We start from the raw sequence: 17,137 nt of genomic DNA, 5'->3' as shown, positions 1-17,137 counted from the left end.
CTATCTCCTCAGCAGTCTCTTTTCTGTTACAGCAAAGCATTCTTTAACATCCCTTTGACTCTCTTTTTCTATACTTCATCTTTCTTTTCAAATTGCTATTGTCAGGCCACTGCTGCCATCACATCACTAAATAGGTAGGTGATGCTTCCATGTCACAAATCACTGCTCATTGTTCAGCTCTTATAAAAAATATGCAAATAGAAAAAAAAAACCAAAAACTAAAAAAAAATGGCCTATAACTTTCATTTCAATCTTGTCCATGTCTATAATAATTTCCCTCTGTCCAAGACCTACTCTTCTCCGTAACCAACTTTACTAACATTTATTTCTAAATAGTTTACTTTGAAAATGCTTTATTTATTTATTTATTTATTTATTAGTCAGGGTCTCACTCTGTCACCCAGGCTGGAGTGCAGTAGTGTCATCACATCTCACTGCAACCTTGACCTCCTGGGCTCTAGCAATCCTCCCACCTCAGCCTGCTAAGTAACGGGGACTACAAGCATGTGCCAACATGCCTCGCTAATTTAATTAATTTATTTTTTAGGATGGTGTCTTGCTATGTTGCCCTGCCTTGTAAACATGCATTTTTAAAAAATCATTATCAATATTCTTACTCCAAGTTTACAGATATTGAATCTATGAACTATGGTTTACTTTTCTTTTAGTTGTTAGTTCTCTATCACTGAGGAACCATTACCACAAACTCAGTGACTTAAAACAACACATTAATTAACTCATAGTTTCTGTGGAAGGAGGCTGACGAAGCTTAGCTAGGGTCCTCTGCTCAGGGTCTAGCAAGGCTGCAATCGGTGTCTGCTGGAGCTGAGGTTTCATTGCAGGCTATGCAAGGGAAGAATCTGCTTCCAAGCTTACTCAAGTTGCTGGTAAAATTCTGCTTCTTGCAACTGTAGGATTGAGGGTTTCAGTTTCTTAAAGCCTGTTACTCCGAAGCCTGCCCTCAGTCTACAGGTCTCCCAGAGATTCTTGTTATGTGGGGCTCCCCAACATAGCCTCTAGTTTCTGAAAGTGAACAAGGGAGAGAGTCCAAAAAGATGAGCCCTACAATCTAATATCATGTAATCACATAGACATAAACATATATATCCCATCACCTTTGCCATTGTCAATTAGCTAGAAGGAGGTCACGTGTCTCACCCACACTCAAGTGAAGAGGATCACACAGGGCATGAACACTAGGAGGTGGGGATCACTGGAGTCACCTTAAGAATTCATCTAATACTGAGGGGCAAGTCATGATGATGACAACCATCATCCTGTGCCGTGGGCTAGTGGATTCTCTTATGTCACAGAACTCCTCATGCTTCCTGCAGACTCAGTGCACTTGTTCACACAGAAAGCCACAGTCGAGGAGGCATCAGCATGACCTGGGGCCTGGGCTATTTGTAAGGCCACCCAGCTGGGTGAACATTATAAACACCCAGCCCCCACCAACTTCCTTTTCAGAGTGCAAGGAGCGCAAATGACCCCAAGGCCTGGCCAAGCCACAGAGCCAGCCTGGTCGGCACCAGCAATGGCCCTGCAGTAGAGCTGTGAGGTGTACCACACAGGTCACCCTAAAGACTTAGGCAATCAACCTACAAGATCAACATTGATTCTGAAGACACAGTGAAAGTACTGAAAAATAAGTGAAACTGAAAAGACGAAGATGACTTTCTGGTAGCAGGTCAGAATTATTTCATGCTGGCAAAATCCTCAATGATGATACTGCTCTCAAAAAATGTAAACTTGGTAAGTTTATGGTGACAAAACCCAAAGCAGCGACAATACCAGCTTCAGCTACAACTCAGCAATCAAATCCTGCCACCACTGTGCAGTTACTTCCTCCACAGAAGCTGCTGTGGCTCAGGCCACAACCCTCCCCTCTGCCTTGGCTCCCACATCTACACCCATGTCTATCACTCCAGCACCAAGAACGGCATGTGCTGAACACGTACCTGCTGGTGCCATGAAACAAGATAAACCTGCAGAGAGGTCAGCAGAAACACCAGTGGCTACTAGCCCAACATCAACTGAGAGTACACCAGGGGATTCTTTTCTGTCAAACCTTTTTTAGGCCGGGCGCAGTGGATCTGCCTATAATCCCAGCACCTTGGGAGGCCAAGGCAGGTGGATCACCTGAGGCTGGGAGTTCAGGAGCAGCCTGACCAACATGGAGAAACCCCAAGTCCACTGAAAATACAAAATTAGCTGGGCATGGTGGCACATGCCTGTAATCCCAGCTACTCGGGAGGCTGAGGCAGGAGAATAGCTTGAACTCGGGAGGTGGAGGTTGTGACGAGCCAAAATTGTGTCATTACACTCCAGCCTAGGCAATACGAGCAAAATTTTGTCTAAAAAAATAGACAAGCAAAAAACTTTTTTGAAAATGCAAGGGCACCTGTAAAACGTTAGTCCTATGAGAATATGGTAACTGAAACCAAGACCAAGTCCATGGGCTATAAACAAGAGCAAGTAATTGTGGCCCTGAGAGCCATTTTCAACAATCCTGACAGAGCAGTGGAGTATGTCTTAACAGGAATTTCTGGAGGTAGAAAAAGTCAGGCTGTGGTTGAGCCTTCCTCAAGCAGGTAGTACTAGGCGCCTCGGTCTTCAGCTGCTGCAACTATGACAGCAACAACTACAAGTTCTGGAGATCATCCCCATGAACTTTTATAGAATAATCCTCAGTTTTGACAGATAAGGCAAATTACTCAATAGAATCCTTCCCTGCTTTTCCAGCATTGCTATAACGGATAGGTTAATTGCTGTAGCAAATCAGCCCACACCAGGAACATTTTATTCAGATGGTAAATGAACTAGTTCAAGAAGCTGGTGGTCATGGAGGAAAGGTGGAAGTGGCAGGAGAGGAACTGCAAAGTTGGAAGTGGTCCTATGAGCCACATTCAAGTAACCTTAAGATAAAGAAGCTACAGAAAGGTTAAAGGCATTAGGATTTCCTGAAAGATGTGTCATAGGAGCATATTTCATTTGTGAGAGAACATCAATTTGGCTACCAATTTTCTTCTATAGCAGAACTTGAATGAAGATTGAAAGGGACTTTTTTATATCTTACACTTCACACAAGTGCATCACACCAACTACATCCAGTGGCTTGTCTGGAAGCACTTGGGATCCTATCCACAATACTTTGTATATGATAGATTGTTGGGGGTGGGGAGGGTGGGATCTAGGATGCAGGGCAGGGATGAGTACAGTGCATGTCTGCTTCAGTTAGCAGATGCTGCACATCCAAACATGATAATCCAACCTGCTTTTGCAGGTCTTTCTTTCTTCTATAAAGTAGGTAACTTTCCCTAGGTTTCACTCTTTTTAGTGTAATCAATTCAGAAATTTAGCATAATGTCCGGCTTTGTATTTCTTTGACTTAACATTGGTTTCAGAAAGAATCATTGCTATGTGGAATTTTCAGTCTCTGTTTCGTGAAAACATTAGATAATGGCATTGTGAAATTAAAAAGAAACTGTGGCAACTGTAAGAAGAAATGCCAAATTATTGATGGTTAATTGTTGCTGCTTTACAGAAGTTTAGAATTAATGTATAAGAAAGCCCAGTCTATCCTGTTAAGTACTGGGGTGGGGTAGGAGAGAAAGGGAAGATTTTCTTAGAGTGAAAATAACTACTACTTTAACCCTTTTAAAATTTCTTGGTAATTACAGGCCTTTAAAAATTCTTTTGCAAACAGTCTTGCTCTGTCACACAGGCTGGTGTGCAGTCGCCTGATCACAGCTTACTGCATCCTTGACATTCTAGGCTCAAGTGATTGTCCTGCCTCAGACTCCCAAGTAGCTGGGCCTTACAGACGCACACTACCATGCCTGGCTTATTTTTAATTTTTTGTAAAGACAAGGTCTTACTATGTTGCCTAGGCTGGTTTTGAATGCCGGGATCAAGTGATCCTCCTGTCTTGGCTTCCCAAAGTGCTGGGATTACAGGTGTGAAGTACCGTGAAGGGCCCAGACAGGCCCTTCTAACATGATCTGAGAAGCTCTACAAGTATAGACAGTTATTTTCCTGTGTACATTGTTGATTTGTTTGGAGAAAAATTGGTATATGTCTGATTACTGTTTACTTCATTGTTGTATTGCAGTAAAAGTTTTAAAACCATCATCACTTGTTTGCTTTTATGTATCCCTTAATGAAATTAGCACTTTTAGGTCCAATGAAGAAATGCAGCATTCTCTTTTCCTCTTTCCCTTTCCTCAGTACAAATGTGTTTATCAGCAAGTTGTTGGTCAAGCTGCTGCCTTGAAAAACAAACAAACAAACACAAAATACTGATTCACATCAAAATTAATGCAAACATTTCAAAACTAGATTTCTGATATTTGTAAATGATTTTCTTTATTAGTTAAAAATCTTTACCACGGAAATAATTAGTATTGTATTGCTTCCAAAAAGAGAAGGTGGAAAGAACTGTGATCCAGCATCCCTTACTGCGCTGGAAAGGCTGGTGAAATAATTTGAAAGGATAAGATGTGTCTAGAAAATACTTTTGAAGCTATATAATCAAGATATCTCATGGCATAAAAAAAGAAAACAATTTTATAAAAAAAAAAAAAAAAAAAAAAGTATCTGTCCACCACAGCAAAACTTGGCTTTCTCGCACTCACTGTTTTTTCCCTTTAGGAGAAGAAATGCAAAGCTGGCCAGGCACAGAGGCTCACGCTGTAATCCTAGCACTTTGCCGGTGGATTGCCTGCGCTCAGGCACTCGAGACCAGCCTGGGCAACACGATAAAACCCCGTCTCTACTAAAATACAAAAAATTAGCTGGCGGTGGCCATGTGCTGCTGTAATCCCAGCTACTTGGGAGGCTGAAGCAGGAGAATCGCTTGAAACTGGGAGGTCTTTTGGGGCTCCCAAAGTGCTGGGATTACAGGCATGAGCCACCACTCCCAGCCATTAAGTGTACTTTTATAGGCAATAATTATCTCACCTGTAAGATGAAAATGTACCCTAAGTCTAGTGAGACACATTTTACCTGAAAGAAAAATTTTTAAATCTATATTTCATGATGTGTGTAGCATTTTATTTGCCATTCACCCTATTCTTTAAATAACTGCTTTGAAATAATGTACTACTTGAGAAGCATTTGCTATTTTAAAGGGATTCCAATCAGTTATTGGTAATATTTTGGGTGGAGGAAGATATAATGAAAAAGCAATTTAGGATCTATGTAAGCTAAAAAGATAGATTGACCATATTCACTTATTCACTTCAGTTATCTTATAACTGATTGTCTCTCTTTAAATTATTGCCAAATTTATTTAATATGCATAACGTGGGAGAGTCACCGGGAAACTATTGTCCAATAAGCCAATTAGGTACAGGTGCATACATATATACACTTCTTCATAAGGGAAGGGTTGAGGTACAGAAAATTTGGCAACTCAAAGGATGGTAAGTTACTTTTACAGGGAAGTTAGGAAAACCGGCCAGTAGCCTATGCAGTTTGCTGTTGTTTTTATCAACCTAAATAACAAACAGACAGGGATATGCTAAAAGAAATGATATCCAGAGTAGCAATTGCAATGAATATATGTGTGCCATAGAAATCTCTGTGCATATTCGGAGATGTAAAAGAAAACAAAGGTTTTTAAAGAAAAAAATGGAGAGAATTACATAATTGTTGTGAGAGAATTATCTTTAGCTGAAAAGATTTATAACAAGGTTGGGGTCAGCACAAGGTTGGAGAGGCAATTGCTGGGTATATGTTCTGGCAGAAGTTTATTTACTTATTTATTTATTTGCATAAGGTTGTGATGGCTTTTGTGCAAGGTTATCTTTTTTTTGCGGAGTCTTCTGTTGATGGTTTTTTTTCTTTTAAATCAGACAATTGTGTGTGAAAACCATTCCTTCATGCCCTTTCCCTGCTCCATTTTATTTTCATTTTTTTTATTGTACTTTAGATTCTGGGGTACATGTGCAGATCATGCAAGATTGTTGCATAGGTACATTCATGGCAAGGTGGTTTGCCACCACCATGCCCCCATCACCTATACCTGACATTTCTCCCCACATTATCCCTCTCCACCATCTGTCCCACTATCTCTCCCTTACCCCCTCGCAACGGACCCCAGTATGTGATGCTCCCCTCCCTGTGTCCATGTGTTCTCATTGTTCAGCACCCGCCTATGAGTGAGAACATACGGTGTTTGATTTTCTGTTCTTGTGTCAGTTTGCTGAGAATGGTGGTTTCCAGGTTCATCCATGTCCCTACAAAGGACACAAACTCATGGAATACTGCACAGTATTTCATGGTGTATATGTGCCACATTTTCTTTATCCAATCTATCATCGATGGGCATTTGGTTTGGTTCCAGGTCTTTGTTATTTATTGCAAACAGTGCGGCGATGAACATGCATGTGCATGTGTCTTTATAATTGAATGATTTATAGTCCTTTGGGTATATACCCAGTAACGGGATTGCTGGATCAAATGGAATTTCTATTTCTAGATCCTTGAGGAATTGCCACACTGTCTTAAGTGACGCTATTTTGATTCTGAAAGTTTTTAACATTGTTTATAGGTAGATTTTAGCCAAGTTGTAACTAAAATTACATCTCAACAATTTGCTGTTGTCTTAAATAAGTCACTCTTTCATAAAGCTATATGTAATTGCATGTTGGATACTATTGAAGGATGTTAGCTTATCCAGTCATGGAAGAATCTTTTATTAAATTATGTGTCAACTATAAGGCAATCCTGACAGCATAAATCCTAAGAATAGCTTTGTTCTTTATTCTTTAAAAGGAACAAATAATACACACATATGCATGTATGCAAGCACATATTGTCTGTGAACAAATTTGGAGAATTTGTAGAAAGCTTTGAAGAAATACTTATAACTGAGATTAAAATTAAGTTTAATTATATAAAATGTTAGATTTTTGGAACTTAGACAATTTAAAGTGAATTATAATTTAACTAAAATTCCACTTTTTGGTTCTTTCCCTCTCTAACCTGGAAGACAATGAACTATTTTTCTAATGAAAAGAAATATATTACTGTCATCTTTTTACTGTAAGAGTAAGTGAAGGAAAGTCAGAATCGCAAATCATGCACTTTTGGTGAAAAGCCAAAACAATTACAAAATTTATTTCAGTGTTTTAATACTTGATGTAAAATTGACCCTTGAACAATGGGGGATTATCCCCCAAACAGTCAAAAATTTCATATACATCAGCAGTCAACACATATTTCCTATGTTATTATACACCATATAACATGTATTATACACCATATTCTTATAATAACATAAGCTAGAGAAAAGAAAATGTTACCAAGAAAATCACAAGGAAAAGAAAATACATTTGTAGTACTTTACTGTCTTTGTTCATACAATAAGTTGACACTGTCTGTTTCCTAGATGAATCATCTGTCTGAAATGGGGTCAACCCCAGTTGCAGGCCTCAATCTCTGGCACACATCAGGAAGTTCAGCTTTTTCTTGTAATGTCATGACTTCTCTGCGTCCTGGGAGCACTTCCAGCATCACTAGTGACACTTTGTATGGGTCCCATGTTGTTACTCCAGGTTTAAGTTGCTGCATTAAACACAATGAAAAATGCAAAATTATGAAATAGGACAATTTATTGTCACAGAAAATTTACTAGGGAAATGAACTGTTTGCACGGAGATGATTGGTGTTATCTCGCATTTGAGCAGGAACCTGCAACACTTGATCTCACTGCAAGATCAACAGGAGGTGGCTTGGAAATGATTACAGTAGTATAGTATGTACTACAGTTAATTTTATGCAGTTATGACTTAATACTGTCTCTTTACATTTATTTACATTTCTCTCTATTGCAAATGTTGCCATGTAAGGTCTCAAAGTATATGTGTTCCTAAGTTTTCATGGATTTTATCTTTGCATAAATTTGTGTATGTTATGGTAGTAAATGATAAAAAGACTAATGTCTACGTATATTTTATTCATTCATGATATACTTAGATTATTCTTAATTTTTCATGTTTGTAGGCCATGTGTTTTACCTTTTTCAAATTGTCATAATCTCAAGAAATTGTTAAAATACATTTGTTGAAAAAAATCCACCTATACATGGATCTGCACAGTTCAGGCTTATGTTGGTCAAGGGTCAACTGTATTATATTTGTTATCACACCTCTGCAGAGATTTTTAAATATTTTTGAACAGGAGGGACCACACTGTTTACACAATTTGTTTCTGTTTTTCTTTATGCAGCTAATACACAATGAACATCCTAGTAGCTATTCTGTATGATGGCAATAACTTTTTATTGTCTTAAATTATTATGATTACACTAGGTTTGAAATGACTTTTCTTCTATTTTGCATTACAGGAACATACTAGAAGAATTCAAACTTTTCAAATACCTTATACTTACTTTTTAAAAATGCTTTTTAAAATATGCATTAACTTTGCAATGAAAAACGTACCTGGTTATCTCCCCTTTGTATATATAAGTATCCACCCTTCCTGGAGGTGGTTCTTCAATTGATGCTCTTCAACTGAATAGCATCAAATGAGGTCCTTCTGTACCCTATAATTAGACACTTCTGCAACCACTCCTTTTTTAAGGTTTAGCTTGTTATACTGAGCAACCATTACTCATTCTCCTTTCAGTCATCTTCACTGTATTTTCTGCAGGTCTTTTAAAATACCAAAGCCTAAGAAATTGCAACACATCCTTATATTAGAAAATTAGGCTGTCCTTAAAAATTATGTATTTTGGAAGCCCATTTATAAATACATAAAAAGTTTATGAAATAGAATTACCTGGGAAAATTAGAATATAAAATTATATATATAGAAATGGTTGTGTATAGAAATCATAAAAGGAAATTTATAAAATTGCAGATTCTGATTCTGTGGCCTATAACTCTGCATTTCAAACAAGCTCCAGGTGATGTCAATTATTGCTCTTCCATGAACCACGCTTCAGGTAATAAAGCTCTGGATAGCCATTTTGATGTAACATGCAAAATGTAAGAGTTATTTGAAACCCATCATTCCCAGGATATTTTCATGTGTGTGTGCGTGTGTGTGTGTGTGTGTGTGTGCACGCGTGCGCGCGCATCTGTATGTGTGACTTCACATCCCTGTTTTATTGAAAATCAATAATGATGGATCTGGATAGGTGGTTTAAGTAGAAACAGGAAAAATATATGATAAAAGAAATGGTTACAGAGCATTGATCTCCAGTAAATGATTACTGGAAAATTTATAAATGTTAAAGCATGTATAAAATATTTAATACAATGACATATGCCAGGATGTTGAGACTGTATTTTATTTTATTTTTTTCATCAGACAGGCTTTCACTCTGTCACCAGCCTGGAGTATATTGGCACAATCATGGCTCACTGCAGTCTCCAGCTCTCGGGCTCAAGTTATCCTCCCATCTCAGCCTCCCAAGTAGATAGGACTACAGGTGCATGCCATAACACCCAGCTAAATTTTTAAATATTTGGTAGAGATGGGGTCTCACTATATTGCTGAGGCTGGACTTGAACTTCCAGGCTCAAGTGATGCTCCCACCTCAGCCTTCCAAAGTGCTGGGATTAATTTATGTAATATACATTTAAAAAAACATGTTATGTGCCTACAAAGATATTTAAATGTTCACTTCTTACATATAATAAATGTTCATATAAACTCTGTAAAAATTATTAGTTTATAATTTCTTAGTTCTTTCCCTTTTCTGAGAAAATTACCTTAAACTATTTTATAAAAACAAATGAAACACCACCCTATAAAAAAAAAAAGTAGCTCTGGTAGTTTATTGTAAGTGTTGGCTATATGCTGTAGCAGTATCTCTAGGCCACTCTTTCTCACCATTAACAGAGAAACAAAGTAAGCTATTGTGTTAGAAGAGCTTTCCCAGGGAGGAACTCTGTTTGGATTCTTCTCACTTTCTAAATTGCTTCCTTTTTCCTAAGGCTAGTAAGGTAAAAATGAGTTTGTGATTACTTCTCTTTGGGAGGTCTTTTTGACCCTGAAACATTCAGGGAAACCAGGGAAAGAAGGCCTGTAGTGGCTAGCTTGTAGTAGCTTTTCTACAGGCCTTAGGAGGACTATTCTCTAACTTGGGTCAGGATTTCTTGTCTCTCATCACAGAAGGTTGCTCAAGGAACAAGATTAGGAAAAGACCAATAAGCTAATTTCAGTTTAGACCTTAAGCTAGAGGGCCAGTAGAAGTCCTATAGTATTGGGAGATCATAAAAAGAAATCAACATAAATAAATGTACACTTACATTTACATTATAGCTGCATTCCTGAAAAATCTGGTAAATTTGAAAAACATACAAAAATAATTTTTGGTTTATATGTAAAATAGAATGAAATTCTCGGTTCAAATAATCACGAGTGTTTTAACTATATGAAGGTCAAGCAAAATATTTCAAAACTATGTAAGAAAGTTTTCCTTATGCCATAAATTTTCCTTAAGTCTTAGTTGATTTGTATTGCAGGATAGATAGCACCCTGGCTGTCAGCCCTAACCACTGATAGTGTCCCCAGTCATTGTGAAATTAAAAATTCCTCACAAACAGCAAAAGCTGGTGATACAAAACCTATTAAGAATCTATGCTATAAAGCCAAATATCAGAATTAGTAATAATAATAATAATAATACTTAAATTTTGAGGATATATTACTTGAACTTTTCTGGCAACAATTTATATCAGTGACTTAAAAATTGTGTAACTTTTAAAAATAACTTCAAAAACACAAGAGACTATAAGTTCAAGTTAAATATTTGAAAATTAATATGGGCCAACCTACCTATTCATTAATTTCAGGCATTTTTGCTAGCTTCTCAATCTTCTTTGCCCACTTAATTCTGAGTTTGATTTACATCTAATTTTTCTTTTACTTGCTGGTTCGATATGTACAGAGGACATCGCTGTACGTAACACAATGATTAGCATTTCTTTTTTTTTTGCCAGGTACTTTATTTATTATTATTATTTTTAAAATTTTTTTATTGCATTTTAGGTTTGGGGTACATGTGAAGAACATGCAAGATTGTTGCATAGGTACACACATGGCAGTGTGATGTGCTGCCTTCCTCCCCATCACCTATATCTGGCATTTCTCCCCATGCTATCTCTCCCCAACTCCCCACTCCCCGCTGCCCCTCTCCTATTCTGCCCCACACCCCATTAGCATTTCTTAATCTGGTTTAGCCTTCAGTTGCAACAGGATTATTTGATTATATTCGATATGGAAGTAAAATTGGGCTTTTTGTTTTTTTACTTAATGAACATGTTCTAATTCTATGTCTATCGACATTCCTATTTTTACTAATTCTATAAAATTATAAATTTTATGCATTCAAAATTTCTATACATGAGAACACCATTTAGCTTCTGTTGGTATCTGGTCTTATTCTTTTACATGTTAAGTAGATTTATCTTTGAAGTTCTGTTTTGAATTTCCACTAAACGAGAGACACCTGAATGGGTAGCATAAGAAACCAATTACACTGCCTTTCTCTATAGAACATTATATTTCCTGGGAAATAAGCCAGAGTCTGATCTAACTCATCTCTAGCACTTTGAATATTCTACCACGTATTGCCTTGCAAAATATTCCACAAACAGTAATAAAATATATTCTTCCTAAATAATTTGATTTCCATTTAAATGTATTTGCAGATCCTAACAATCCTGTAGAACTCTATGATAGAGTGAGAAGAGTTTTAATTTCTTTTTTTTAACTCCTAAATTGTGACCAAAAGCTTTTTTTTTTTTTTGAAAAATTACCATTCTTATTGAGTTTAATATTTTTCCCTCTTTTCTTCTTTTTCCATGTTAGAATGTGCTGTTAAATCAAACGAGTCCAGGTGCAAAGGTGGTTTCTAAATGGAGAGTTAGGGTAAGGTTTTTCCACTTTTTGTAATTTAGGATTGGGCTCACAGGTTGATTCATACCTCTAAAAACAGCAGAATTTATTTTTTGCTTTTCTAAGGCAGATTTCACTTCAGCAATTTTTAAAGCATGTTAAATGACTACTTTGACAACCTGCAGGCCAAGGAAGTTCTCACAGCTCTGGAAATGGAAACAGCTGGACTAGTTCAGTGGGGATGATTCAGCCTGAGTCATCGGCCCACACCCAAATGGAAAGTGTAAACCCTGAAGGCCTTAGGGGATCCCTAGAGCCAGGATTCCCCTCTGGGACCTACCACAGTCTCTGGACTGACTCAGGTTTCAGAGATTAATTTTAGCTCCTCTTTATTTATCCTATGGTTCCCCATCCTTTTCATCATAATTTATAGTATTCTTTATTTACCTTTCCAATAAGTAGTGGTGAGTATGAGTAATTGCAGAATAAATTAAGATATGTCCAGGAGACACTTGACAAGACACAACCCTAGAGAAAACATCAACCTACCGCATACTTTCATTTAGTCTAAAAGTTTGGAGGAGTCCAGATATTCCTGGAGTCCCCAGAGGCAACAGCACTTCATGTTTAACATAGAGGCAAGCAGACTTAATGAGATACAGCATATAGTATACACAGCACATTCTCCGCCCACTCCAATATACTTTAATAAAAACAGTGACCAGTGTTTACCCTGGCCAGGAACTCTAAAACACACCCTTCAAGCTTGTTCTTCCTTAATATATCACAACTGCTCTGTGAGATGGACATGGTTATTATTTTCATGGTCACTCACCTTATAATTGGTGGAGCCAACAAATGAACACAAGATCTTTGACTCCACAGCCCAAGTTCTTACCAATTATGATGACTAAAAACCAATTGTATGTTTTTTTCTGAATATATTCCACTAACTTATGTCAAGCAAAAACTGTTCAAGCACTGTTCTAGTTACAGAGAATTTGACAATAAATAAAACTAACAAATGACATAATGGACTTACATCTCATTAAGAAAGAAAATAAATAAGACAAATGAGTAGAATAAATTGTATTGCCTAAATGTGATAAAGAAACTGAAGAAAAGAAAGTGGGGTCATTGAGATGATAACATTTAAATCCTGTGATTAGTAATGATCTTTCTGAGAAGTCGATAATTAAACCAAGATCTGTAGGAGGTGAAGAAACAAGGCCTTCTCCATCCTCAACCAACCTAGCCCCCAGGGAAAATAGTATTCCAGGCCAAAGAGACAAATTTAAAAGCTGTGAAGCACCTGGGAGCATTGCTAGAATGACCCAAGAAGAGCAAGAAGACAGATGGATTGTAGTGAAGTGACAACTGTATTGGAAAAGATGAGACCTGAGAGATAACAAGGCAGGGAAGGGGAGGCTTCTACATAGATCAGACCAGAATAAAAGCAATTGTCTTTCAAATAGAGTTGAGACATAATCTGATTTATGTTTTTAAAGGTATTACTGGCCAGGTGGGGAGGCTTACACCTGTAATCCCAGCACTTTGGGAGGCTGAGGTGGGTGGATCACCTGAGGTCAGGAATTCAAGACCAGCCTGGCCAACACAGTGAAACCCTGTCTCTACTAAAAATGAAAAAATTAGCTGGGAATGGTGGTGGGCGCTTGTAATCCCAGCTACCCAGGAGGCTGAGGCAGGAGAATTGCTGGAACCTGAGAGGCAGAGGCTGCAGTGAGCTGAGATGGAGAGAGAGAGAGAGAGAGAGAGAGAGAGAGAAAGAGAAAGAAAGAGAGAGAAAGAAAGGGATTACTCAGAGAGAGAGAGAGAGACAGAGAGAGACAGAGAGAAAGGGATTACTCTGAGAGAGAAAGAAAGAGGGATTACTCTGAGAGAGAGAGGGAAAGAAAGGGATTACTCTGGCTTTTGGTACTCTGGCTGTTGTATCGAAAGTAGACTTGGAATATAGAAGAGAAGGAAGATCAATCTGATAGACCTGTTAGGAAACTGTTACAATTCAGAAAAAAAGATGATTGCTTGGACCAAAGAGAGTATTGAAAATAAGGGAAAATGATTTTGATTCTATACGCATTTTAATGGATAGAACTGATAAAATTTGCTAATCAAGTGTATGTAAAAGAAATAGCTGGATCAGGCCTGAACATTTAGAAGAAAGGAGGTTTATTAGCTGAGATGCAGAAAGCAGTAGGTGTAGCAGGTTTAGGTATTTTTTCTAAGCAAATGGGGTGAAGAAAAAGTGGCAAAAGAGTAGAGAGAGTATGACGAAGACTGATCATAATGAATGACCATAGACTGTCACTGGGCTGCAGGGGAATGATCAAGGTGGACTGGGAGGGGAGTGTAGAGATGGTAGGATCAAAGGCTGTAGGTCTGTGTGAGGCTGCAGAGTTGCTGGAGTCAGTACTGGAGGGGAAAGTAATTGAATCAACATCAGCTCTGAATTCCTGAAGTCAAAAAGCTTATTAGAACGTGTCCTAGCAAAGCTCTTAAGAGAGGCTAGCTCCTGGGACTCTCCTATAGTCTATTTCATTATTACCTTCAGATAACCTTTTATAAAAAATTACTAATTTAAGGACTGAATGATTTTCTAATTATCTAAACATTAAAGTTTTCAACACTTAATAATTTGAGTGCTTTATAAGATAGAATTTGCCTATTTGGGATATATTTGAGAATTCCTGGAATAAAATAGATTGTCTCATGTTAGCAGTCAAAGTACACCTTTGGGCCATGAGTCACTGTATTATAAACAGATTTTAAAATGTAATAAACTGTACTGATATAGAGATTAAAGGTTAATTATTAATTTGTGTTATTTTAAAAAATGGAACACTCAAAAGTTAAAATTGTAATATTAATCTAATGATTGGCAATCTTTTATGAAATCATTTTCCCAACACCACTTAATTCTTACAAAGTAGATTATGATAAAATTATATTTTCCTAAAGTATATTTTTAAAATAAAGGAAATGAATAGGTGATATTCAGATCATACAAATACTTTATATATATAACTAGTATCATAGGGAGGGGGTTGGATTGTTATCTCCATATGTTTAAATTCGAGATGCCAGATAGCTCTTTTCAAAATATGACCTTCACCAGCACTGAAGTTTATATCACTAAATCCATTTCTATTGCACATCCAAAGATCCCTACTACAAAACCTGCACATTACTTTTAAGGTTTAAGGTACCCTCAGTTTATTTTCTATTGTCATTATCTATTACTAAAGCAGAAAAGCCATGGAGAAATTAGCATTGATCAAGTAAGCTTTGCTAGAGCATATGGGAAAGAGGAATGGGCTGGGTACAGTGCCTCACGATTGAAATCCCAGCACTTTGTGGGGCCGAGGTAGGTGGATCACTGGATCATTTGAGCCCAGGAGTTCAAGACCAGCCTGGGCAAAGAGGCAAAAACCTATCTCTATAAAAAAATACAAAAATGAGCCGGGCGCGGTGGTACACATCTGTAGTCCCAGTTGCTTGGGAGGCTGAGGTGCGAGGATGGCTTGAGCCTGAGAGGCAGAGGTTAGAGTGAGCCAAGACCATGCCGTTGCACTCCAGCCTGCAATCCTAACAACAACAACAAAAACCTAAGGGAGGCAGGTCCAGGTGAGATAACACAGGGATAACATGATATCAATTGGAATTAGTTGAGATACTCATTTGGAAGAAGAAAAGAAAGACAATCTTTCTACCTTTTTTTTTTTTTTTTCTCCTTTTTGAGACAAGGATCTCCTTGCCCAGGCTGGAAGGCTGGAGTGTGACGGCATGATGATAGCTCAACCTCCAGGGCTCAAGCGAGCCTCCCACCTCAGCCTCCCAAGTAGTTGGGACTACAGACCCACGACATCACACTTGGCTGTTTCCCTTTTTGTAGAGACAGGTCTCACCATATTTCCCAAGCTGTTCTTGAAATCCTAGGCTCAAGAAATCCTCCTGCCTCACCATCTTCAAGTGCTGGGACTACAGGCATTAGCCACTAAGCCTGTCAGTGTTTCTGCTTTAATAGTTAACCTCATCAACACTAGTAGTAATTCTTTTGATTAAAACACAGCAGATATATTTTTTATTGAATGATTATGATCTTGGTTTAAAAACATTTTTTCGAAAAGCTAACAAATTACGTAATACCTTTAGCAATAAAGGTCGCCCAGAATGGAGTGCAGTGGTGCTATCTTGGATCACTGCAACCTCCACCCCTGGGTTCAAGGGATTCTCCTGCCCCAGCCTCCTTAGTAGCTGAGATTACAGGCATGCACCACCACACTTGGCTTTTTTTTTTTTTTTTTTTTTTTTTTTTTTTTTGTATTTTTAGTAGAGACGGAATCTCACCATGTCAGTGAGGCTGGTCTCAAACTCCCGACCTCGTGATCCACCTGCCTCAGTCTCCCAAAGTGCTGGGAGTACAGGCGTGAGCCACCAGGCCTGGCCAGTGATTATTTTTGTAATGGAAAGAATATATATTTAGAGGGGAAAGGAACATACATGTGTATTTTATGAATAATGAAGCTGGTGTAGGGCCAAGAAAACTTGTTATTATGTTTACAAATATTATTTAAACATTACTATTATAATCTACAAAACCAAAATGGATTTAATTAAGGTGGGCAAGGAAGGACGTATTTTAAATGGGATAATTTTCTGGTGCCTAAATAGGATACTGAAAACATTCAATACTGTTTATCTGTATTGTTTCATTAATTTTGAAAATTATTATTACATTGTCATTGTTTAGAAGGTATCCTGATTTAAAGCAAAGTTTTATAACTAGTTTTATAACAGTTCTATTATATCCCTACTAAGGTCAATTATTCAAGATAAGACTTATTTTATTCCTTTTGAATAATCTTGTATACGTATGAGATCAAATGGGTAGTCAAGGAAATAGCCATGTTCTCAGGATATGGCAACTGTGGTGACCATCCAGTCAACACAATAAGCTCCAGCATTTGCATTGTAGTCGAGCTCATTCAAGCAAAGCTACCTGCAATAGGGAATTTCCCGTGTGGAGAGCATGTGTGTTTTGATTTTACCTGTCTTCTGACTGAATGTTTGCTCATTATGACGGTAAAAAACACAACCCTGGATGGAGATTTAAAATGCTGATGAAACATGAGATGTATGAATAAACATGTACAGCCACTGCGCATGTGCTCCCAGAGGACTAACCAGACCAGGCTTACTAGTTACACCTCTTTCCACCTCCTTATGAATAATCATGTAATCAACTTATTTCCTTTGCAATAAG

At 37.7% G+C, this 17,137-nt stretch overlaps 1 pseudogene; it reads left to right on the top strand.

The window, feature by feature from the left end:
• Positions 1-1,745: 1,745 nt before the first annotated feature.
• On the top strand, positions 1,746-3,054 carry LOC108300311 (annotated as a pseudogene).
• The last annotated feature ends 14,083 nt before the right edge of the window (positions 3,055-17,137 follow it).

The sequence above is a fragment of the Cebus imitator genome, unplaced genomic scaffold (genome assembly GCF_001604975.1).
Source record: "Cebus imitator isolate Cc_AM_T3 unplaced genomic scaffold, Cebus_imitator-1.0 Scaffold26, whole genome shotgun sequence".
Lineage (NCBI taxonomy): Eukaryota > Metazoa > Chordata > Mammalia > Primates > Cebidae > Cebus > Cebus imitator.
Note: the sequence above shows the minus strand (reverse complement) of the source record. Positions and strands in the feature narration are given on the sequence as shown.